This window comes from Vicugna pacos, chromosome 12 (genome assembly GCF_048564905.1).
Source record: "Vicugna pacos chromosome 12, VicPac4, whole genome shotgun sequence".
Lineage (NCBI taxonomy): Eukaryota > Metazoa > Chordata > Mammalia > Artiodactyla > Camelidae > Vicugna > Vicugna pacos.
In genome coordinates this window covers 26,292,971-26,318,274 of record NC_132998.1, presented here as the reverse complement: position 1 = coordinate 26,318,274, position 25,304 = coordinate 26,292,971, and the positions used below count along the sequence as shown (strand labels likewise).

At 45.9% G+C, this 25,304-nt stretch overlaps 1 protein-coding gene and 1 pseudogene across 3 annotated transcripts in view; one reads left to right on the top strand and one right to left on the bottom strand.

Moving 5' to 3' along the window:
• Window positions 1-25,304, top strand: part of ABTB3 (ankyrin repeat and BTB domain containing 3) — a 320,336-nt gene that overhangs the window by 111,969 nt on the left and 183,063 nt on the right. The gene's annotated exons all lie outside the window — the stretch shown is intronic.
• Window positions 19,412-19,999, bottom strand: LOC102540820 (large ribosomal subunit protein eL18 pseudogene; annotated as a pseudogene).

The window sequence follows — 25,304 nt, the reverse complement described above, 5'->3', positions numbered from 1 at the left end:
CCTCCCCCTGACCCTCTCCCCATCAAACCTGTCTTTGCCACGGAATAAATAAAACTGTCAGCTGGAAAAATGAGGGGCCAGCCGACCAAATATGATAAACTGTCTCTTGCAGTGTATTGTACTCTCCACAATAAGACCCCATGCAGATGCTAAAAATGTATGCAGCTTTGTGAGGAGACAAGCATGCTCCTTGTGGCCGAGATTTTCTGAGAAAGGTAATTTCACTGCAACGCACAAAAAGGGAAGAAATGCAGAGAGCAGTAATTTGGAAATTGTCCGTCAGGTGCTTTTTAAAAATTGATATTGTTGGTTATTTTTCCTTTATTAAAACTGAGAGTCCTGCCGACTGCTGTCGCGTCCTTATCTAGCTCATTTGACAGGCATGTTGACATTTCTAATTTGCACATTTAAAGATTGTCAGGAAATGGTTTCAACACTCTGCAGGGTTGGGAGCTCTTGGACTTTTAGTGAGCAGGGCTCCCTTCTGGGACGACGGTAGCGGGCAGGGGAGGAGAGCAGGGCTGGACTTAGGAAGACTTGGGTCTAATGTTGAGCCCTTAGTGCCAGACACTGTTCTAAGTGTTCTACAGATATGTTTTATTTTATTCTACATTAAACCTGTAGTTTCCATTTTGCTGATGAGGGCAGTGAGGCACTGGAGGGTTAAACTAACTTGCCCCAGGTCACTTAGCAACTAGGTTGCAGAGCTGACATTGAAACCAGGCACTCTGGTCATTTCACTGCCTGAGCCTCAGTTTTCTTCTCTGTGCAGACATTCATACCTACCTTGTGGGTGCATTACTTGCATTAAATGCCATAATATGTGTAAGGCAGCTAGTACAGTGCCTGGTGGTCCTTAAACTTTGCCTTAGTGAATGTGGGATCTTTACTCAGTAGACTACCTCAATAAACGTTAGCATCCCCTTCTTTCTTACATCCTTCATAGCCTCCAAATGGCAAGCTGTGATGCCGTGGTGAGTCTTGTTACCTGTCTGGTCCTAAGTTTGCCCATCCATAGGAGGACTATCGGCCTCTGAGCCACCATCCCTGATTCTGTGGCCCATCAGCTCGAGGGGCGTATGGAACCATACAGATTTAAGGCCAGTGGCTACCCCTAACTTCATCCCTCAGCCCTGCAGGACTGACCAGTGGTGCCCAGTGATGTGTGTTTTAACTTCACTGATGAGTGGATAGCCTAGTTTTTGATTTTCTGAGCTCCATCTATCCCTCCTCAGCTGGTGGTGCTGGGGGCTGAGAGCAAGTCCCCTTGTGGCCTGTAGCCCTGGGAGCCACAGAGCAATGACTTGCTTTGTGCTGGGAGAGTTTGCACCTGCTTCAAGGATGCCAGGGCCCAAGCAAACCCTGACTTATCAGGAGAGACGAGCATCTTCAGTATCTTTTGGGAACTGTGGACCTTATTACAACACTTGACAATGTTTAGAGGGTGGTCCTCTGTTACTTTACTGCCACCATCAATAGCACATATTTATTGTGCTCTTAGTGGATGCCAAGCACTCTAGTAACACTGTATACAACCCTTTATTGTATTCATGCAACAGCCTGTGCATTGTGCATAATACACTTCTCTCCATTTTGTAGGTGAGGAAGCTGAGGTTTGGCAGGTTTAAGTTACAATGCTCCAGGCCACACAGCTCAGATGCCTGAGCCCGCACACTTACTGTTGGATGTTTTTCATCCAAGCAGGATGCATCAGTCTTGCAAGGTTGAAGGAGGCAGTGAAGGGTAGCCATTTGTGCTTATTGTCTTCCAAATAGTGATGCGTTCATGAAAATGCATTAACAGAGGAATGAGGAGATGTAGGAGATTTCAGCAGGGCCTCACAGATCCTTTTATTATTTTGCAAATGAGAAAACTGAGGACCAGAGCTGAGGGGCTGTACCAGGCGATACACAGATTAATGAAGAGCCTTTCCTGACCATGCAGTCAAACTCGAAGCCTGGTCTCCTGCTCAGTAAGGGTGCTCTTGTTGGGGACAGCAGCATGGGGTTGAGGTGGTTGGAAGGTCAGAAACCTGCATATTAGAAAAGCTCTGAGTTAAGGGACTTCACCTTCACTTGGTGGCCTCCATCCTCCACCCAACCCTGAATTCTGATGCCTGAACTACCCAGGTGGATGGCCCCCAAACTCACAGGATCATCAGAGTCATCTGCAGGACCTGTTAGAACTGCAGATTCCCAGGCCACAGCCCTAGAGCTTTAGCTGTGGTATGTCTGGGGTTGCAACCGGGGAACTGGAACTTCTTTCAAGTCCCTGCTGATTCTAACGTTGGTCAAATTGGGAAGCTGCTGCCTTAATCCAGCATCCCCCAAAGTGTGTTCTGTAGAACACTAGCTCAGTTCCATGGGGAAATGAATAGGTGTATGTTAAAAAAAAAAAAAACCTTTCAGGCAAATTAGTTTAAAAACTGTTGAATTAGAGGAGTGATTCCCAACTGTGGCTGCACATTGGAACCACCCAGGAAGCTTTGATATCTCCCGTCCAAGCTGTACTCCTGAGTCCCTCTTTAGAGGTGGGACTCAGGCATGAGGATTTTATAGAACTCCCTGGTGTGCAACAAGGTTGAAAGCCACTAGGTTACACGAAGTTATATAGGCTTTTTTTTTTTTAACTGCAGAACTTCTCAGGGCCTTTAATACACAGTGTGCATTGTGGATCTCCAAAAAGGGAAATAAACAAATTATTTTCTCATCTGGTGATCAGGGACAGCAGGAGAGAAAAGAAGGTTTGCTGGGAAAGGAAGGATATGCTAAATATGGAGAAAGTGTGCCTTGGTAAGAGGAGGTGATGGTAGGAATGGAAAATTTAGAGGCCAGCAGGATTTTTGAACTCAGATGAGCATGAATGATTTTTGTTAAGCTGTTTTGAGTAATGGGAATAATTTGGTAATTGGTAATAGTTCTAATACCCTTTAGGCTATATAAACAGCTTTTCTGTAAGCAATATGCACACTTACCTGCATTATCTTGCTGGGGGCTCCAAGCACACTGTGTTGGTCATACAGACTGGGGAATTTGCTCTATTCTATAAGGAGTGATGCTTTACAAAATCAACCAGCTCCTATCATTCTCCAATTTAAAACTCTTTGAAGGCTTATCATCCCACTCCTCACTCTTTTTTACAAAGCCCTACATTAGTGATGTCTAAACTTTTTAAAATTATGTACCCCCACTAAAAAAATTTGAGCTTGTACCTTTATTATAAGCATATTCATTTAGAAATAAAGTTCACATACTACCAGCAAGAATATTAGTGAAATTAATTGAGCTTAATTTCCTTCTTACCGTTTTAGATTCACAAATCAATTTAGCTAGAAGTTCCCATTTTTCCCTGCACCTTAGTCGATCATAGCATGCATCCCAGTTTGGAGCCCCCACATGATCTGATCCCTGCCTTTCTTCAGCATCACCTTTCACCATTCCTATTGGTAGAGAATAGTTTCTTGTCTGGTGCAGGAAAGAATTCAAGAGTGAGACATAGTAAAGTGAAAATAGGTTTATTCAGGGAGATACACACTCCATAGACAGAGTGCGGGCTGTCAGAAGGCAAGAAAGGTGGCCCTGAGGTTTGGGGGTAGTTAGTTTTTATGGGCTGGGTAATTTCATATGCTAACAAGTGGGAGGATTATTCCAAATGTTTTGGGGAAAGAGCATGGATTTCCAGGAATTGAGCCCTGCCCACTTTTTGGTCTTCTATGATCAGCCTGGGAACTGTCAAGGCACCTGTGGGCATGTCATTTAGCATGCTAATGTATCACATTGAGTATATAATGAGTCTCAAGGTCTACTGAAAGTCCTATCTTCCACCATCTTGGGCCAAGTTGTCTCTAACCAGTTTCTGTCCTATCGCCAATTGCTGTGCCATTCTTTTAATGGTTGTACCCTGCCTTCTTCCCACCTGTCTCATTCCTACCCCTCGCACACTATACTCCAGCCACATGGCTTCTATTTGAATTTCCAAATGTGGCTCAACCCTTGGGCCTTTGCACTAGCTATTCCCTCTTCTTGGATTGCTTCTTCTCCTGTTTTTTGTGTAGCTGGCTTCTTCTTTTGCCTTGGATCCTATTTTCGATGTCACCTCTTCCAAGGGGCCTTTCATGGCCACTCCATCTAAAGCTGCAATCCATCCACTCTCTCTGCCACTACCCATTTTTATTCTCTGAGTAGCACTTATCACCATCTGGTATTTTTCTTGTTTGTTTGTTTGTGGTCTGCCTCCTTCTGCAGACAGGAGCAGTGCCGGCCACAGGGTGAGAGCTCAGTAACTATTGGATGAACATACAAACTGAGACTCAGAGGTGAGAACACTTGTCTGGGCCATGCTGTCAGTCAATGGTGGAGCTAGGATTTGAACTCCAACCTATATGACCCCAAGTTCAAGGTTCTCTGCTTCACACCAAGCTACCTCTTGTCCTTTGGAGGCTGGCTGAGAAGTGTTTGAGACCAGATACTGACAGTTTGAATCTAAAATCTGTTATGATGTCAGATGACTATGGAATATGAAGGAGAAGAAGAAAATGACTGGCATTTTATGCTCTATTTCACGGCCGGCCAGCCAGTCATGGGGGTCTGGAAAAATTCCGGAGTCTGAAATAATTCAGGCAGGCCCAGCTGCAAATTGGAAAAGTCTGTGGTCAGGAATCACAGTAGGTGAATGCAGCCTGAAGAAATGTTTGGCCCACATGTCATAACGAAGCCCAGAATGAGAGGAAAGGCACCAGGGTCGATGTGTTTGTTGTAGTAAGAAGAAAGTCCCTCCATCTTCCCTTCTGTTTCTTGTGCAGTTTTGAAGCGTGATGTCAAAAACTGACACTTTGTCTAAAGAGGTATTGAATCTACTTCCTTCCTTCCTTTTCTTGGGCACCTGCAGGTTGAGAACCTGTAAGTAGGTTCTGGAAATCCAACTGGCTGGCCCTTCCTCTACCCTGAAGGCACCACACCCATCCTTGAAGCCTGAGGAAGGAGAAAGGAGGGGAGGAAAACAGGGGAAAAGAAAATGAATGCCTGACCCTTGACCTTTGGAAAAAAATGGTTCATTTTGATGCCTAGTTAGGTTTGTTTGTTCAGAAACCTGTCACCTCTCTGCATTACCTCTTTGTCTCCTTCCAGGAGTGACCTGCTCACATTTGAGCTGAAAAGCAGTTGGTTGCCTGGCTCAGGCAGGTGTTGCCATCTGATTTCGCTTTGTGGCCTATTCATGTGAAGTCCGCTGTCCCCTTCTTCCTTGTCTCCTGAGCTCAGGAACCCTAATGGTGAATAATCAGACAGAATTAATAGTGTCAAAGTGGACATAGAAAACAAACTTATGCTTACCATAGGGGAAAGGAGGTAAGGGATAAATTAGGACTTTGTGATTAGCAGATACAAACTACTATGTATAAAAAATAGATAAACAACAAAGATCTACTGTATAGCACAGGGAACTAGATTCAATATCTTGTAATAACCTATAATGAAAAAGAATATATATATGTATATGTATATGTATAATTGAATCACTATGCTGTACACCAGAAACAAACACAACATTGTAAATCAACTATACTTCAATTTTTTAAAAAAGAGTGTCAAATTTGACATCTGAAAGCAAAGAAATGCAATTGATTTCTTTTTCCAGCCTGCATCTCCCTCCTCTCCATCTTGTCACCAAAACAATATTGGTTTTCTGCTGTAATGAAGTTTCCTCATTCATTCATTAATTCATTCATCCAAGTGTGGATCCATTCATTCACGGTTAAAAGCACAGCATTTGGGGTCAAACGGATCCACCTCTGCCACCCCCTGCTCTTGTGATTTGCATTTGTGTCCAAGGGCTGCTGTAACACATTACTACAAGCTTCGTGCCTTAAAACCATGGAAATTTGGAGGGAGGATATAGCCCAGTGCTAGAGGGTATGCCAAGCATGCACAAGGTCTTGGGTTCAATTCCCAGTACCTCTGTTTAAATAAACAAACAAACAAACAAACAAACCTAAATTACCTACCACCCCATAAAAATAAAAAATAAAAAGTAGAAATTTATTCTCACAGTTCTACAGGCTTGACATCCAAAATCAAGCTGCTGTCACAGGGCAGTGCTCCCTCCGGAGGCTCTAGGGGTGAATCCTTCCTCTCCTCTTCCAGCTGCTGGCAGCTGCAGGTGTTTCTTCGCTTGTAGCTGCGTCTCTCCAAGCTCTTCTGTCTTCCCCTGGCCTCCTCCTCTCAGTCTTCTCATCTTCTGTCTTTTTTAAGGACACTTGTCGTTGGATTTTGTGCCCTCCCAGAAAATCCAGAATGATCTTATCGCAAGACCTGTAGCTTATTTATATCTGCAAAGACTTTTTCCAAATAAGGTCACATGCTCAGTTCCCACCATTCAACCCGCTGTTCAACCTTAGGCAGGTTATTAAACCTCTCTGAGCCTCAGTATCTTTAGCTGTGAAAATGGAGGTGTCCCTACTATATACCTCACAGGAACAATATGTGGAAAGCTTTTTCAGTGCCTATTCATAGCTCATGCAACCATTGGTGACAGTTGCTCTTAGTTAATGAGTGTCTGTTGTGTGCTGAGATCTTGTGCTGGGCTCACACGGTGTCCCCTGAGAAGCTGAGCCCTGCACCCCTTTCTGATACAGCCTGAAGAAACTGTGTTTAATTCCTCTATGCATCCGAAGCCTACCCAGTTATGTATGTGTGCCTAAGAATTCTGCAAAACCTGGTTTTCCTATATATGTGTGGGAATGACCCCACCTATAGGGACGGTTCTAGAAAATTCCTCAGCTTATCCTAGGATACCTCTCTGGGGATGGTCAGGACAGAGGAAACCAATGCCTGGCTGTTGGAAGTCATTTTAGCCTGCATCCTGTCCCCCTACACCAGTCCACCCACCCAAGCCCCCAGGGTCTTTTTTGTGACTGGAACTGGCAGGACATTTCTCATCCACCATGTGGTAAGTATTACACAGATGATGGGGCTATGAACACTCCAAGAGCAGTGAGCTGCATGTCGTAGCCTAGAAACTGGACAGCCAAGAAGGGAGCTGGCCTGATAGAGAGCTGGCAAGAGTGTTCATCCCTGCTTTGCAATTTCCTTGTATGACCTTGGGCAAGATTCTGAACTTCCATAAGGCTCAGACATTTAGCTCGAGATCAGTGGAGCTGATTTAAAGCAGTAATTCTCCAACTTTTTTTTTTAAAAAAGCAGTAAAGCTACTTTAAAACCTATCCCAGAATCCCATTTTGGATAACCAGATGTCCACTCAGGGCTCCCTGTCCTCAGTCCTACCCTCTGTGAGAGTCCCATGGCTTCCTCATGCTTTTTTTCATGTCCACACTTGCTTCCTTATTTACAAATCCCTCCCTCAATATCAGAATACAGAACTCACCGCTTTTCCTCTCCTGCCAGACCTCCCCTTACTCCAGGAGTTTCTATGGGCTTTATTGACATTGGGAAAGGGCCATGAGAAGAGGGTCACATCCTGGCCTAAGCTACACTGGCACCCTCCAAGTGCCTCACCTTTACCATTTTCCTCTCTCAATGCCCCACCATCACCCTCTGTTTCAACATCCCCTCACCATCCCCACCCCCACCCCCACCACCAAGGGAACTGTCACACTCCTTTCCTGGTCTCCCACAGGGCATCTCCACCCAAGCCACCATCCCCACCAATGGGCCCAGAGCAGACATGACTAATCCATCACAGCACTTTTCCCCACAAAGCCTGAGTGTGAACACAACCCTCCAGGTGGTCCTGGAGCTGGCCCTTCAGATGAAACCTCTCTGTCTTCCCATTCATGACTGGGAGAATGGGGACTGGTATGGGGTGGACACACTGCAGGGCTGCAGGTTGGCCTCCACAGCCTGTCAGGAGCAGGATTTCTGGTTGTCATAGGCCGTTACCTCCAAGTTATGGGTCTTGGGGTTCCTTGTGTTTATCCCCTTTCTTCTCATTTTTCCTTCATGTTATTTTCACTCCCACTACTGGAGTTATCTTTCTGAAATAAGGATATGATTATCTCACTTTCCTACCTTATCAGGCTTAAAAATCTCCTGGTACTCCCTAGTTCAGACAGAGATATTCCCAAATTTCAGACATGGTATCGAAGGCCTAGAACCCCCTGGCCCCAGGTACTTTTCAGTGTCACCTCTGGCCACTCTCTGCATGTACCATATGGCCATGCTCCCTCTTGGTTTTCTCAACTCAACTGTGCCCTTTAGGTCTCTGTGCCTCTGTGTGTGCTGTTCCTCCTACCTGGGAAGGCCCTTCCCTACTGTATTAGTTACCTATTGCTGCAGTAACAAATCACCACACTCAGTGGCTTAAAATAACACACATTTATTATCTTACAATTCTGGGGATCAGAAGTCCACTGTGGATCTCACTGGGCTAAAATGAAGGCTGTGTTCCTTTTGCAGACCTTTGGGGAAGCTCTGTTTCTTGCCTTTTCCAGGTTTAAGAGGCTCCTGCATTCCTTGTATGGTGGCCCCTTCCTCCATCTTCCAAGCCCGCAAGGGCCTGTCTAGTCTCCTTCACGGTGCATCACTCAGACTTTTGCTTCCATCATCACATCTCTTTCTGACTCTGACCCTCCTGCCTTCTTCTTATACAGACCCTTAGCATTACATTGAATTCATTCAGATAATCCGGGATGATCTCCCCATCTCAAGATCCTTAATTTAATCACATCTGCAAAGTCCTGTTAAGTTAGTCCCAGGTTCCATAGTCCCAGGTTCCAGGGCTTTGGGCATGGGCATCTCTTATTCTATTACCCCACCCACGTTTTTCTATCTGTTGAATTAGTCCTTCAGGGGCACTTCAAATGTTCCCTCCTATCTGTAGCATTCCCTGTGTTTCCCCAACAGAATTACTCTTTCATTTTTTTAACCCATGGCGTTTGGGCATCATTCTGTTACAGCATGTACTGCCTCCTACATGGTTCTTCGTACATGGTCTCGCTCCCTTGGCAGAACGTGAGCCTGTTGGAGGCAGAATCCTGAGACCATCTTCTGTGGGACTCAGTGTCTTCCATAGTCAAATATGTCAGGAATTTGTTGCGTTTGTCTTTCCTTCAAGAAGCATTTCATGTGCCACCGCCCCCACTATGGTCTTCCCTTCCCTTTAACATGAACTTTCCCCTCTTATGAATCCCATCACTAACCACATCCTGAGGCAGAGCTGGGGCCCAATGGATGCTGAAAAGCTAACAACCTCTTCTAGCCTCTGATCTATACAGTGGAGCCATGCCTCACCCAGGCATGGGGTTCACAATTGATTTCACAGTCAGAATTCCCCTTGACAAGGCAGAATCACACCCCGCACCTAAGATGCTCCCCTTCAGAGAGTCATCTGAGCCCTTGGGCACTGTAGGTTCCTGTCTCCCATCTTGCCAGCATTTCCTGGCATCTGCATATTGACTGGAATTGCGAATAAACCTGCCCTTACTGTTCAGATTGTTTTTTTCTCTCCCTGTCCGCATTCTGGGTGGGAGTGGTTGGATTTGCATAAAGAGAGTGCCTGTAGGAGGAAATGCCATGGAACCTCTCTTGGGCACTCCGCTTCCCCCAACTCAGGCTGCTTTCCTGTACCTCTGTTCCCAGGTAGCAGATGGCATGATAATTTAATGCTGTTAAGGGGGGCAGGTCACTGGAATTTAATTAAAAAACAAAAATACTTTGAGAATGCCTGCTCTCAGACACAGATGTGAGGACTAGGTTAGTAGGGTCACTGGGCTGCCCAGCCCCAGCGTTCTCATTCACAGCAGAATCCAGGTGAAAAGCTCCCCTGCAGAGTGAAGGAGAGCGTGGCCTGCAAGGGGGGTTCTGTAACCTTTCTCCCTCCCATCCCTCTCCTCAGGGCACTGACCTGCTTGGTCTCCCTGTAGGTCAGTGGGGCACTTAGAATAAAATCCAGATTCTTTTTAATGGCCTAAGAAGCCCTCCATGTCTGACTCTTGCCTATGTCTCAAGGCCCTCCTAGTACCAGTCTCCCTTTGCTCACTACATTCTGCTTTCTCCAACATGTGGGATTATTCCTATTATAAGACCTTTGCACTCGTTCCCTCTGTCTGGATTGTTTTTCCCCGGATATTCCCATGACTACCCCCACTCCTCATTTAGGTCTCAGGTGAAATGCTACCTCCCTTAAGAGAATGGCCTGGAACACTCTATTTTTGCTGTTCCTTATGTCAGTTTAGGCTATTCTAACAAAATACCATAGACTGGGTGGCTTAAACAGCAGAAATGCATTTTCTCACAGTTCTAGGAGGCTAGAAGGTTGTGACTCATCAGTTTCTGGTAGGAACTCTCCTCCTGGCTTGTACATGGCTGCCCTCTTGCTGGGTCCTCACATGGCAGGAGCAGGTTGGGGACACTGGTGTCTCTTCCTATAAGGATGCTAATCCTATCAGATCAGGGCCCCACCCTTATAAACTTACTTAACCTTAGTTACCTCCTTCTAGGCCCTATCTCCAAATACAGTCACGTTGGGATTAGGGTGTCAGCGTATGAACTTGGAGTACACACATTTAGTCCATAATACCCCCCATCACCACCCCCACCACTTACTATCCTGTTACCCTCAGCTACTTAGCTCCTCTGTGCCTTGGTTTCTCAACTATGAAATAGTGACACCTTACCACCTAGGATAGTTATGAGGATTGAATGAGTTATTATGAGGAACACTTGGATCAGAGTCTAGCACAGAGGAGGCGCTGTCAATAAAAGTCAGTTTCATTGTCACTCTCATCATTATTTTCAGCCCAGACTTGCTAACTCTAACTTAAGGCCTCAGAGAATGCTTTTTTGCACACATACCACAAGAATGAGTATTAATGAACGTACAAGAGTTGGGTGAGGAGTTAGGGAAGGGTGGGCCTAGCAGAGGGAACAGCATGAGCAAAGGTAAGACACAGCATGGTGAGCCCTGCAGAATGGTATTAATAAAGGGCAATGTTTGAGGAGGGAGATGGGAAACAAGGGTCAGGGAGTCACAGAAGCCTGTGTAGGCCAAGTTGGAAGACTAGCCATGGGAAACCCATGAAGGGTTTTCACCAGAGAAGTTGTGGCCAGATTACATGTGGAATGACAGTCCTGCAACACTTTCCCCACACAAGGAGGAAATCCAAGACGAGGGTTCACTGCTTTCTTGGGGACCCCAGCTTTCTAATCCAGTGGTGGGCTTTCAGTGATGTCCTTCTTGACCTTTTGGCTGCACTTGAGAGATGATCATGCCATCCCTCCTAAGCCTTCTGTGTCCTTGGTTTCCCTGACCTGTTACTGGGTTTCTGGGGAGGGAGTGCAGGGGCTGGAGAGAACCCTGACCTTGAGGTTGGTCCTGAGTTGGTATCATGGCTCCATCCCTGTCTCCATTGTGGAACTCAGGAAAACTCCCTACCTCTCTCCTTCAGAAGCTCCTTTGTACCCTGGAGATTAAAAGAACTGCCTAGAGATGGACATGAAGAAAATAGAGGTCATTCTTCTGTCCCCCTTTTCTTCTATCTCCTGTCTTCCTTTTCTCTACCTGCCCCCAAATGTAGGTATTCTCCAAGGGAGCTGCCTGAATCAATACTGTTCAAATTACATAAGCCTTGGTTCCCAATTTTTCTTGTCTCCTCTGCCAACTTTTTAAGCTATTATAAAAGAGAAGAGAGGCCTCAGGGCCCCTTTCCTGGGAGCAGTCCACTAAAGGGTTATTGCCTGAGGTTCACTCTGAGCCCCCCCTTTTTTTCCACATGCATCTCTCAATTTGCTGACTCTATGGAGGAAAATTTTGGCTCCAAGAGAAGGTGCTGGAATAGGCAAGAAGCAGAGTCCTACCAAGAGGCTTTTTAATTAGCCTTATACATGGATTGATTTTTTTCTTCCTTCTTAAACTTAACATCTCTGTAGTTTTAGAGAAATTTGCCAATTTCTCTCAATTGCATATGGTAAAAGAAAAAGGAGAGATCTGTTGCCAAGTGAGGAGGGAAGGGATTTCCTTTAAACACCGAAAGCACAGGGACTTCTCTTCTGGAAACTTCCATGGCAGAGGAGGTTGATTGGCAAATACCCACCAGATAATATATTGCCACCAAAAGCCAGTAACCCCTCTGTACTTCTTTAATGAAGAGAAAGAGAATCTGTGTAGACTTTCTCAGAATTTAAGGCAAAGAGAAAAAGCCTACAAGAGAAAAAGTCAAAAGTGCTGAAATGACAGAGAAATGTGGACTGTGGATTTGTAGGCCCAGCACTGAAGTCATCCAGAAGACTATCTCAGCCACCTCTTAACAGCGATATGCTTCATTTCTTCTGTGAAACCTAATACATAAAAATAAAAATTGAGCTGCTCTGTTGAAGCAGGGAAGTGGCCCCAGAGTGCCCCCCACTCCCACTCAACCTAAAAGTGAACTGTATTTTGAAAACTATAGGTCTCATCTGATCTCTTCCTTCACATGTGGAAAAATTCATGGACCAGAGAGGCTACTAATTGCCCAAGGTGATTTACCACACATTCAGCCCTTACTCAGGCTCCTGACAAAGATTTACTGAGTACCTGTGATGTGCCAGGCACTGTTCTGGGCCCTGGGTGACAGCAGCACACAAGAGAGATCAAGTCCCTGTCCTGATGGAACATACACTCCTGTGGGGAAGACAAGCAGTACACTAATGGAAAAAATATATAATGTCAGGTAGTAGAAAGTGCTGTGGAATAAAGTAGGGCAAGGGAGTAAGAGTGAGGGGGACTAATTTACGTGGGCTAGTTAAGAAAGGCCTCCAGGAAGTGAAATTTGAGCAAAGAGAGGGAGGTAGGAAAATATTGGGAGAAGATGGTTGCAGACAGAGAAAAAGCAGGTGCCAAGTCCTAAGGTGGAAAACGTATGTGACTCAAACAAGGACCAGCAAGGAGGCCAGGATGGCCTGGGCTGAGAGAGAGAGGAGGAGGGTGATGGGAGTCGGGTCCGAAAGGGAGCTAGGCTTGATCTGCCTGGGTTCGCGGGTCATGATAAAGTTCCGCAGGCGGTGGAAGGCCTTTGGATTTTATCCAAAGTGGGATGGGAGCCGTTGGTTGGTTCTGAACAGAAGAGTGATGTGGTCTAAGTTAGATTTTAAAAGGATCTTTCTGCCTGCCAAAGTGAATTGTCTATAGAGAGAGAAGAAGAGAAACCATGAGACCCACAGGGAGACTTTCTCAGTAGTGTGGATGAGAAGTATTGGTGCCTTGGACCTTGATGGTGGCAGCATAAGTGATGAGAAGTGGTGAGAGTTGAGGTAGATTTTGAAGACAGATCCAATAAGATTTGCTAATAGGTTGAATGAAGAGATAACTTCTTATACCTCCTCTGTCCTGGGTCAGGACACTTTTGCTTTGTAAGACCAGAAACCCAACTCACATTGGCTCCTATAATTGAATAGTTCAGCCGTACATAGGTTGCAGGTATGGCTGGTTCTAGGAACACAGATGATATCTTCAGGATTTAGTCTCTTCTCTCTTTTCATATCTTAGTTTGGCTTCATTTCTCACATGGTGGCCCCCAGCAGCTCTAGGCTTACATGAACACTGCAGATAACAATTGCCATGGGAAAAGTTTATTTCTTGCTTAATCGTGTCAATAAAATTGACATTTTACCCACTTTAAGTCATCTGTACATCACTCTGTCCAAGGAAATAAAATACACTGATTGGCACCCCTTGTCATGAGCACAATTTGGAATCAGGGTAGTAGTGAAGGAGAAGAATACTCCCCCTCCCCCCAGGAAATAATTGTGCATTACTAGGAGAAGGGAAAAAGGATGCTGTGTAGACAAAAATAACCAATTTACATTACCCAGGCATAATAAGGTTTTAAAAAAGATAAATGAGAATTCTGCCTTCTCGTTTTTCTGTGTCACAAATATGCTTCCCCGGACACATAAAGTAATTGTAGCAATGAGAACTACAATATACTGGATACCAGTTTTCAAAGAGCTTCCCCACACATTATCCAGCTACAGAACATGATAGCTCCATGCCAAGAAAAAGAGCTTGAGCCTGAAAAGCTGACGGTCACATGTTCTCTAGCCACCTGATGAGCCCGGTGAGAGCAGAGAGAAGCACAGTATTTCCTGCATTCAGAAGGGATAAAACACTGTATTGTGTAGGGAGAATGGAGAATCAGAATAGCAGCTGGGGTGGGGGCAGGGCAGGAGAGGAGCTGGCTCAGACAGCAGTGGGGACCATCACACCAAGGTCCAAATCTGTAGCCTGTGATGCCTAATGACCCCTGGACATCAGGTTTTCTGTTTAAAAGAAAAGAAAAAAAAAAAGATAGCTGAGTTACATTGAATTATTCAAATGCAAGTTCAGTGACAACTTGATATTGTTCCAAGCCTGGCCCTCAGCAGCCTGGGCTTTTTGGCCTTGAGAATACAAGCTGGACTCATTTAAAGCAACATTCTGAGAAGATGCTGTTTTTGCTTTGTTAAAATAACCATTCCTCCATTGCCTCTCTTGCTTTGAATGATACCTGATCGTGTCCCCGAGTCGTCGTCTTTGGGTAGTTTTGCTCTTGCCTATGTTTTGTTTGCCTCTCGGGCTGTTTTATTCATGGCAGTTAAGAAGCTCCCCAAAGCCCCCAGTTTGCTCATGAAATTGTTAACTTGCATCTTCCTCCCCACCGTGGCACCATAAGCTGGGCCATGTGACAGGGGAGGGATCAGCTAATACCATTACCCTGAGAGGCCAGAGCAGGCACTTAAGTGGTGTAAAAAATATACACAATTCTGACTCTCCACCCTGGGGACGTCTCCCTGGTTACCTTATCTGAGGCTGCTTCATCTTTGTGACGCTGGGGTCTAATTCATCTCCAGCATCCCGGGGAATTTTAAGTGTTTACTGGGAAAACATTGTTCTACTTCATGTCTCTCCTCTCTCCATGCACCCCCACCCCCACTGCACTTGAACATCAAGATGGCAGGATTGCTGCTCTGTGCTATGGTCAGGCCCGTATTCCATCTCCCGTAGATGTGCTAAGTGGATTTAGAATTTGGTGGGAGGAGTGGGAGCTTCAGGGACAGAATTAAAAGGCAGCTTGGCTCAACAAAGTTCAGAGGCTTTGGAATCAGCCAAATATGGATTCATACCCTAGGTTGGCTTTGTGAAAAAAGCCAAACTCCACTTATTAGTTCTGTGGCCTTGGGTATGTGGCTTGATCTCTCGGAGTCTCCATTTTCCCATCTGTAGAATGGGAATCATGTTCATTCGGTAATGCAGACTTCTGTAAAGAATCAGTGAAGCAAGGAATCATAAACCTTTCTCTTCAGCCCAGACTCTTCTCCTGACCTGGACCTAGGTGTCACCCAAGTGCTGCAGGAGGGATCCACCTAGATGACCCACAGAACCCTGAAACCCAGCTCACCCACAGCAGGTCGCCTCGTGGCCTCTCATTTCCACCCTCAGGGCATCTTCTCCTAGAACTCAACTGAGACTCCTGCATCTCATGTCCAAGATGGGTGGGCCAAGCCTGTTAGGTTTGCCTACTTTACACACCGCATCTGGTCCCTCCTCTGTGTCCCCACAGTTCCTGCTTTAGTCCTGGCCCCATCACCTCCCAGTAGTTGTCTACCTGGTTTCCCCACATCGTGGTCCACATTGCAGACAGAATTTCTTTTCTAAAATGCAGGCCTGCTCACGTCACAGCCTGGTTTGCATTCCATGGCCCCTGTTAACAAAGCAGAGAACCCCCTTAGCCTCCTCGGCCCTGCCTACCTTCCAAGCATACTCTTCACCCGTCCTGCCATCCTGACCTCCATGCCATCCCCAGAGGAGACCCTGCTGTTTCATGCCTCCATCACTTTGCCGGTATCCCCTCCTCCGCCATGAACTCTGTTCCCCCTTTGTCTCCCTGGCTTGCTGGCACCTACTCATTTTTCAAGATCAGCTCAAGAATCAGAATCACCTCCTCTATTGTTTAGTCAAGAAAAGGAATGACGTACGGATACATTTTATAACATGGGTGAACCTTGAAAACATTATGTGAGGTAGACAAACCCAGACACAAAAAGTCACCTATTGTCTGATCCCATTTGCATAAATGACCAGAAAATATAGATCCATAGAGACAGAAAGCAAGTGGATGGCTGCTAGGGGCTGGGGGTTGGGGATATGGGAACTGCTTATTGGGTATAGGGTTTCCTTTGGGGGTAATGAAAATGTTTTGGCACTACATAGAGATGGTGGCTGTCCAGTATTATGAATGTACTAAACACCATTGAATCGTTCACTTAAAAATGGTTAATTTTATGTTATGTAAATTTCATCTCAATTAAACAAACAAAAAGAATCTCCTCTTCTATAAAGACACCGTGAACCACCCAAGTGGCACAGACCCCTCTTTCCAGGGTAGCCCCTATGCCCACCATATGCCATCCCGATTTTTATCAGACCTTCCCCTGGGTCTTCACTGCACTCGTTCATTTCCATGTCTATGCCCCCAGTGGCCTGTGAGCTCCTTGCAAGCATCCATCCAGCTCCATCCAGCCTGCATCCTCTGCTCTAGCACATGGCCAGGCACCAGGTGATACTCAGATGTTGACCCTCCCACCTAACTTTGTCTTCCTGGGAGATTGTAACCTTTCAAGTCCCCCTGTTCTGGAGAGGGGAGGAGCTCTTCACCTGCTTGGGTCTTACCATCCATCACAGCCTTACGAGATCCCTGGAGTTTAGCCTTCCGAAGATCTTTTCTGCACAGAGAAGACATTTGCATTTCCCTCATGGGCTTCCTAGCCCTGCCCCCTGCCTCCTGCCTCTGGGAGGGGGATTCACAGATCTCTGGCCTAGTTGCATAAATGCTGGCATCTCCTTTTCGGCTCCTCTCCCAGGTGTTTCCTTTTTATTTACTATTCTCTCCAATTTTGTGCCATCAGCACTTCACAGCAGAGCTACCTCCCTCTCTTTGGAGCAGTTGAGACTGATTAAGGACAGAACTAGGGCCAAGTAGTGGCCTGCTGGCCCCATTGTGTCTGAGCAGGCTGAAGGTGGATGGATGGGGACAGGGAAAGGGGAGGGGTGACTCCACGCCTGCAGCAGTGGCTGCGAGCCTGCTGTGAGTCAGTGCAGATTCCATCCGGCAGCCTTCCCTATCCCTGATGGGACACAGCCTGTGAACCAATTTGTGGACCGATTCCAGCTAGAGACCTGGAGTGGGCTCCCTGCCTGCTGTGGCAGGGTCAGCTCCAAAGCTCAGATCCAGGGGCACTGCTGGCCTCTCCTTCTGCTCCCCCAACCCAAATCCTCCTCCTCCCCTGGTTACCAGGCAACATCCAGGTGTGGTTACTGCAGCTTCCCATGGAGTGTCTTGCACATCCCAACCAGGTTGGCTCTCTGGATTAGTTGGCATATAGTAGCCTCCTGCAAAGAAAGGCAGCCATTACGGAGAGGGCAAGTCAGCCTTGGCCTGACCCCAGGGGCCTGGAGGGCTGAAACTCGAATCTCCCCCAGGCAGGTCTCAGCCTCCCCCTCCCCTCAACTACCCTTGGCTCACACACCCAAACCAGACCTGGGCATGACCTTGCCTCCACCCTCTCCCTAGTCTCCCACTTCTGTCGAGCCCTGGGGGTCCTGTCCTTATAACTCCTTTCTAATCATCCGCTACCCCATGCTGGCTATGGTTTTACCCTTAGGCACCATCCCCTGAGACCTGGCAGTGGCTCCCCTCCTCTCTACTCTTTTCTCAATTTTGTCCATTTCCCCCACTGCCCCCAGAGCCTTTGTATCAGTTTCCTTTTTGAATGAAATACCACAAAGCAACACAGATTCTCTTAGAGTTATGGAGGTCAAAAGCCCAAAATGCGTCTATGAGCCTAAAGTCAAGGTGGCAGCAGTACTGGTTCCTCCTGAAGATTCTCCAGGGAAGGATTTGTCCCTTGCCTCTTCCAGTTTCTAGAGGCTGTCAACATTCCTTGGCTTGTAACTCCATCACTTCATCCTCTGCTTCCATCATCACATTGCCTTCTTCTCTCTGAACCTCCTGTATCTCTCTTATAAGGACCCTTGTGATTACATTGGGCCCACCTATATCATCCAGGATAATCTCCCCATTTCAACATTCTGAATTTAAACACATCTGCAAAGTCCCTTTTGCCATGTAAGGTAATGTATTCATAGGTTCCAAAGATTAGGATGTGGGAGTCCTTGGAGGCAGGGGATAGAGTGCGTGTGGGGAGGTCATTATTCAGCCCACCACAGCCATCTTCCATCATCCTTTTTAGAATTCTGTGGTGGCTCTCAGTTGCTTATAGATCAAAGTCTAATTCTGACAGCCAGAATGGATGGAGTGTTCACCATGCTCCTGGTGTGCCCCTAGCATCTTAACTTCTCCCTTACAAGAGTCAGAATCCTCCAGAACAGCCTTAACCCCCTTGCCCTCCTCATCTCCACTTCATTTTTTCACATGTCCCAGGTCCAGCCGGGCTAAACCCCAGGCTAAATCCTTCTCCGCATCGTGAGGGCTTCTCCTCTCAGGCTTTGCCATGTGGATCCCTCTGCGCAGAATGCCTTCCCTGCTCTTCTCTGCCTGTCAAAACCCACCTCCTTCCTCTTTGACTCTTGCAATGTGTCTGGCACACAGAAGTCAGTACAGCTCACTAGGTGCTCAGTGAATGGGTCAGTGAAGGATGGAAGAAATGAACAAATACACGCATGGAATAAGGAAGACTCGCTTATCTGACTAAGCTCTGAAATGGCTTGCAGATTTCAGCATACTTGACATCCAGGGTTCACACTGGCCAATACCACCTCTCCCACCATAACAGGTGCTGTCAGTGCCAAAGCCATGTCCTTGGCCCCCTTCTGTGTACTCCTGTGTGTCTCCCTGTGTGTCCTCTGGCCACCAGGGCATGTTCAGCCTGAGCTGCACCTGGGAATGTTGGGAGTTAACACCCCAGGAGTGATTCACTGAAGGATGGGAATTAGTGAATAAACCCCCAGCACCCTCACCCCCTTGGTGGGACAGTTCTGGTGCATTCACAGACTCTCAGAGGGTCCTCAGCTAGGCTGAGTCCCAATTACCTATAGTGTAACTCTCTTGTTAAAGCAACCTTGGGCTTTCCTCCCCACTCCCTCACCTCCCCAAATTGCCTCCTGAATCAGTAGCTCACACCAAATCCCTGACTCTGGGTCTGCTTTTGGGGCACTCCAAGCTAAAATACCACACACAGATTAAAATAATAAAGTCTAAGGTTAGGTGCCAGGCACTGTGATAAGCCACCAGCACACATATCACATATCAGTTGATCCTCACAGTAACCCTGCCAGGTGGGTGCTGTTGTCAGTCCTCTTTTATAGACGAGTAAACAGAGGCTGAGAGAGGGGATGAGATGTGTTCAAAGTCACGTAGCTGCCATTTTGCTTCACCAAGACTCCAATTCTTTTTTTTTTTTCCCCAGCATCCAAAATCTTTTTAATAACAAGGCAAGATCTGGGGTTAGTTTTTGTAGCCACGGCTGGCACGTCGCCCTCTGGCACGCTCAAACTTCCTGCCCTTAGAGCGTACATAGTGTTTGGTGTGGCTGTGTGGGGTTCCCAGGGCCTTGCCAAAATGCCTGTATACCTCTCGGCCCTTGTGAGGACCAGAGAGTAGGACAGTGCCGCAGCCCTTGGGTGAGTCCAGGGCCAGCTGGTCGAAGGTGAGGCTCTTGCCCCCAGCCTTGAGCATGCGTCTCCGGGCACGGCTGCTCACTTACAGGGCATATACCTTCAGCTTGGGCACCTCCTGGACACACACATCATCAGTTATGGCCCCCACAACCATAGCTGTTTTGCCTTCCTGACCAGGAAGCTTCATCTTCCGAATCATCCGAGAAAGGGACAGAGGTGGCCGGTTGGTGCGACTCATGAACAACCTCTTCAGCACAACTTGATTGAAGGTGGAGTTGGTTTGTCTGGCCAGAAACCTGTACAGCTTGACCAACAGCCTTAGGTAGATGTCCTGGCTCTTGGGCTCCTTGCACTGAACCCTTTGGTCCTTGTTGTGGCGAATGTCAACTCCCATGATGGCGCCTCCTCCTTAGCCAGGTCTGGAAAGAGAGAGCCAAGCCTCCAATTCTTGAGGGAGGGTTTGGGGGGTGGGGATGGGAGTGGGGGTGGGTGCTGTGCTTCAAGGAGAACTTGCTGCCAGCGGGGAGGGTAGATGGAGTTGTGGGGTTGTTCCTCTGGCTTAAAGAGCAGAAAGTGCTGTCTTCTTTTAGCATCAGTTGTCAGGTGTCTACTTCTCCTTCTCTGCTCTTCTTCTGAGTTGAGTCAGCCTGCCCCATCCAGAGCAGCACCTGTGGAAGGGGATGGGACCAGATGACCCTTGGCAGCACCCCTCCCAGAGCTTGAGCTCCCCTCCTCTCTCTTCAGCCTCAGAGGCCCAGGTCAGTAGCCCGCTGGGTCTCCTCCTCCCTTTCGGTTTGAGTTGAGAGCCTCTCTGCCATCTACCCAGACAACTGGTTGACTACACATCTCAGCCCACACCATTTAAAAATTTTCATTCTCTTGCCTGGTCAGCCCTCTTCACTGGGAATTAGGGAAGTGAAGTATGTGCCATGAATCACAGTTGTCTCATCCTCTCACCTGGGCCAAATGGTTCCTCACCCTGCTTGCTGGGCTCTCGAAAGCTCTGGCATTTGTCCTCACCTGCCAGATTCAAATTGCAAGGTCAGCTCCATGGAAACTGCTGATTTCTTGGAACTCCACAAGCTGCCATTGGGTGAATGGCAGTTTATGAGAGATTTGGTCATTGGGTTAGATTTTCTTTAGGGCTCATCGCATAAGACAGTCTGCTTTATGATTGTGTAGATCTGGTTTTTCTTCACAGATATACAGGGTCCAAGTCAGCTATAATGCAGAAAAGGCTGTTAGCCTGTCACTGGCCATGGACAGGCTTTACCATGTCTGACATTGGGTTCCCATTGTGGGTGTTCCCATTCTGAGATACAGGCTGGTCTTTACCAACAACGTAGACAGTACTTATTTTTTAAATAGCAGATTTTGTTTTCTAATTACTTCTAATAAACACAAAGAAAAGATAAGCAAAACCACCAAGATAATCAGTTTTACATTTGTGTGGAAGTCTTTCTAGTCTGTTTTCTATCTTTATAACTATAATTTACAAAAATCAGATTATCCTAAGCATACTGTTTATATCATGCCTTTTTCATTTAGTGGTATATTATGACCTCTTTATTGCAATAAGTACTACTCACCTAAAATGTAATTTTAAAGTACTGTTTCATGTTCCATCCATCTCCTAGGGAAATCATAATTTACCCAGTCCTCTTTTGCTGGACATTTGGGTTGTTTCTGCTTTTGTGCTTTTATAAATAGCTTAATATTGAACATCTTTGAACATAAATATATACCCATGCATGTCAGATTTTTTCCTGAAGAAAAATGTCTAGATTAAAAGTGTGGAAAAGGCTTTTGCTTTTGATATTTGTTGTTTCAGTGTTACACTTGAAATTACACACAACTTATATTCTAATAATTAGTGTTTAAGAGTACCCATTCCCCCACACTTTTGGCTTTCTAAATCAATAGTCACCACACCTGCATATATTCACGACTTGGGTCCCTACTTTCTAATATTTGTCTTTCTTCCATTTATCCATCCATCCATCCTTTCTTCAATGTACTGGCTACGATTTCCAAAATAATGTTAAAAAGTAACGGTGAAGGGTCACTTATTATTGTGCCTTAATTTAGTGGGAATCTCTAGTGTTTCACCATTAAATATGATGTTGATTATTAGTTACAGAGACATTCCCCACAACAGTAAAAAAAAAAATGTCCTGCGCTCTTAATTTTTCAAATCTTAAAGCAGATTATGAAATGCCTTTTATCATCCACAGATAAAATCGTTTGTTTATCTCCTTAGATCAATTCATGTGTTTGAACTATATTATTTTCCTAACATTAAACCACATTTTATTGCTGGATTAAACTCTTCTTGGTCAAGACTTATTATTACAATGTTTAGAACATACCGCTGCATGTGGTTTTCAGGTGATGTTAAGTTAACTTTAGAAAATAAATGGAAAAACTCCCAGGCTGTCACCTCAGGAACACTCACCATAAGCATGTGAACACATAAGTGCTTGTGCTTCTTCTGGATATTTCCAGTAAATGAATGAGTCTACATGAGGTTGAGTGGAAGGTGAAGCCTGGTAGACCCCGGTGGGGACTGTGGTCCTGTTCTGAAAATATGACTCACTCAATTTGATTTCTGTTCCTGTGAATCACTGACCAGAGGTGACAACGCACAGCAGAATCCACAAATGCTCATTCCGTTCCGTAAGCAGGCATGGCTCAGTCAGCTCTGCACCCCTAGGAGTTCAGGCACACAGTAGGTGCTTTTAAAAAGTCAACCCAAAGAACTGGAAAAGGTGGCTTGCTTTCTGGGCAGCAAGTAGGTAAGTCAAGTCCCATGTCCAGACACATTCGAGGTTTTATTACCTCCCTCCAACCCGCTTCTCCCTCCCTCGTGTGGCCAGAGGTGGTCCTGATGGTGGAAAGCCCTAGAAGTCAAAAGTCACTCTGAGGCTTGAGAGGACTGATGAGGGTTAAGAAAGAAGGAAAGAGCCTTTTTTTTTAGTGAGAGGATAAAGTGTGTGAAGAAAGTGGGTGATGAGCTGATTATGTGTATAAGACCCTCTGGTGTTTTTTAACCTCTCTGAGTCACCATAAAAATGTTGAATCCTCAGGGAGGCAATCCCCCCAAACTCCTTCCTTTACCCCTGGGAAGGCCCTGGTGGTCCTTAAGTCTTCAATGAGGACCTACTGTGTATTTAAGGCTGGTTCCTGATCCACTGAAGGCAGCAGATATGGACCCAGTTCTCACTGGGCAAATATTACAGTAGTCCTAGTGCTACAGAGGGGAGGTGTCCAATAAGAAGACAAAGGGATGAACTGATGGGTGTTACTCTGATCCAGGCACTGGGCCAGAGAACACTAATGCTAAGAACAAAAGGACCATATTTCTCCAAGTGTGTCCTTGGGGGTGTCCTCTGCTTCAGAATCCCTTGAGGAATTTGCTAAAATGCAAATTCCTAGGCTCCATCCAGATGTTCTGTTTCAGAATCTCTACAGGAGGGACCTAGGAACATGCATTTGTAATAAGTCCCCAGTCTCCTCCCGCTGCCCCGGGGAGGTTCTGACACACCCTTCAATTTGAGACCCATGCTCTAGGTGATCATTCTTAATGAGATTATGTTGTGAAAAGCTTCCTGTTCACAGCCCACTCATTAACAAGCACACCTCTTTGCCTGCCTCTTTCTCTCTGTAGAACGTGGTTAACACATTCAAAACAAGATGAGCAACGGAAGTTTGTCAGAGTGGCTCTAATGGTTTTATCCAAATCACAAAGATGAGTTATAATTAGAATCTGTAATTACCCCACAGCTGCTGGGGAAATAGGAGAGCATGACACAGGCAGCCCAGGAAGGCTTTGCAGGGCTCGATGGACAAGATGGCACTGGGAACAGATAAAACTGTGCAGGGAGCAATGCCCATGGAAGGGAAATTCGATTTGCTGAGTGCCTACTGTGTGCCACTCTGGGTATGTGATGTCTGTTCCCTCCTCTGAATCCTCATACCAGCCTTACATAGGGTAGGTTTCTAACATAACCTGATCTTAGGTTGAGTTTCCCCTAGAAGCAGACCCAGAGCAAGGATTTGAATGCTAGAGATTTATATGGGAGGTGAAAGTAGAGGATAGAGACTGAGTCAAGGAAGGGATGACCACCACTAAAGGAGGCGTTAGCAAGCCAGCTTCCACGGTGGTGACTGGGGCGTATTCCCACTGGGGAGGTTGGCAGCCCTTGTAGAACATCTATCTTAGAATCATCCCACCTGCAGGGCAAGGCAGCCTGCGTACTTATACACCAGCTTCTGTCAGTCTCAGATGCTCCATCCAAATGGTTAAAGCAGACCCAGGAGACAGATGCTCACCGTAATTCAATGTCAACAAACCAAGTCTGCATTAGTAATAAAGGCTGATGGGAACAGAAAATAATTAATTCTGCTCAGGACAGGTAGCCTAGGAAGTGGCAAGTTGGTTTCGGAGTGTGACCAGCATCTCCCCTAGATGGCCACCTTGTGCCCCATGAACACATCAGCAAGGCTTTAATTTTGGAGCCCTTTACACTTAGCTGAAGTTTCCTCTTTGAAACTTGGAACTTCAACAGCACTACAAACACACAGCCCAAAACTGTTTACCAAATGTTTATTAAACATGAGCGCCTCTGAATTCTCTTCCCATGCTGTTGCTTTGTGCACACCTGTTCCTATGAGAATTTAATCGGCGCACACGGCTGTTCCTCCTGCTGCTGACACATGATACTGTGTGCACACATTCCACACACTCTGAGAAAAACCACTGGGTCTTCACAGGGCCAGGAAGCAATACACATGAGAACCTTTGTAAATAGCACCCTCCCCAGTTCCCCACCACTGTACTCTCTGTGGCTTCAAGCTTTTATTTCTTTGATGTACTTAACCCATTTTGAAATAATCTTGATTAATTCATTGACTTGTTTGTCATCTGGCTCTCCTGCCCCTGAATGAAAGGACCACAAGGACAGAGATTTTCTCTGCCTTGTTTGGCATCTATCTCCTGCATGTGACACAGGGTCTAGTGCACAGTAGATCCTCAATAAATACTTGTTGAATGAGTGAACAAATACAAATACAATGGGTCATTATTGTTTCCTTCATGTTCATATAGTTTGCTTAGCCACTCTCCTACGTGGAAGCATTTGGGAAGTTTCCAATTTTCCCTTGTTTTATTTTTTATTTATTTTTATTGAAGTATAGTTGATTTACAATGTTATCAGTTTTGGGGATACAGCAAAGTGATTCAGTTATATGTATATATATTCTTTTTGCATTATAGTTTATTGCAAGATATTAAATATAGTTCCCTGTGCTATACAGTGGGACCCTGTTGTTTATCTATTTTTTAATATAGGAGTTTGTATCTGCTAATCCCAAAGTCCTAATTTATACTCTTCTTGCCCCACTTTCCCCTTTGGTAACCATAAGTTTGTTTTCTTTGTCTGTGAGTCTTTCTGTTTTGCAAATAAGTTCATTTCTATCATATTTTAGATTCTACATATAAGTAATATATTTGTCTTTCTCTGTCTGACTTACTTCACTTAGTGTGATAATCTCTAGGTCCATCCATGTTGCTGCAAATGGCATTATTTTATTCTTTTTTATGGCTGAATAGTGTTCCACTGTGAATATGTGTGTGTGTGTGTGTGTGTGCGCGCACACACACACACACACACACCCCACGCATATATACACCATATCTT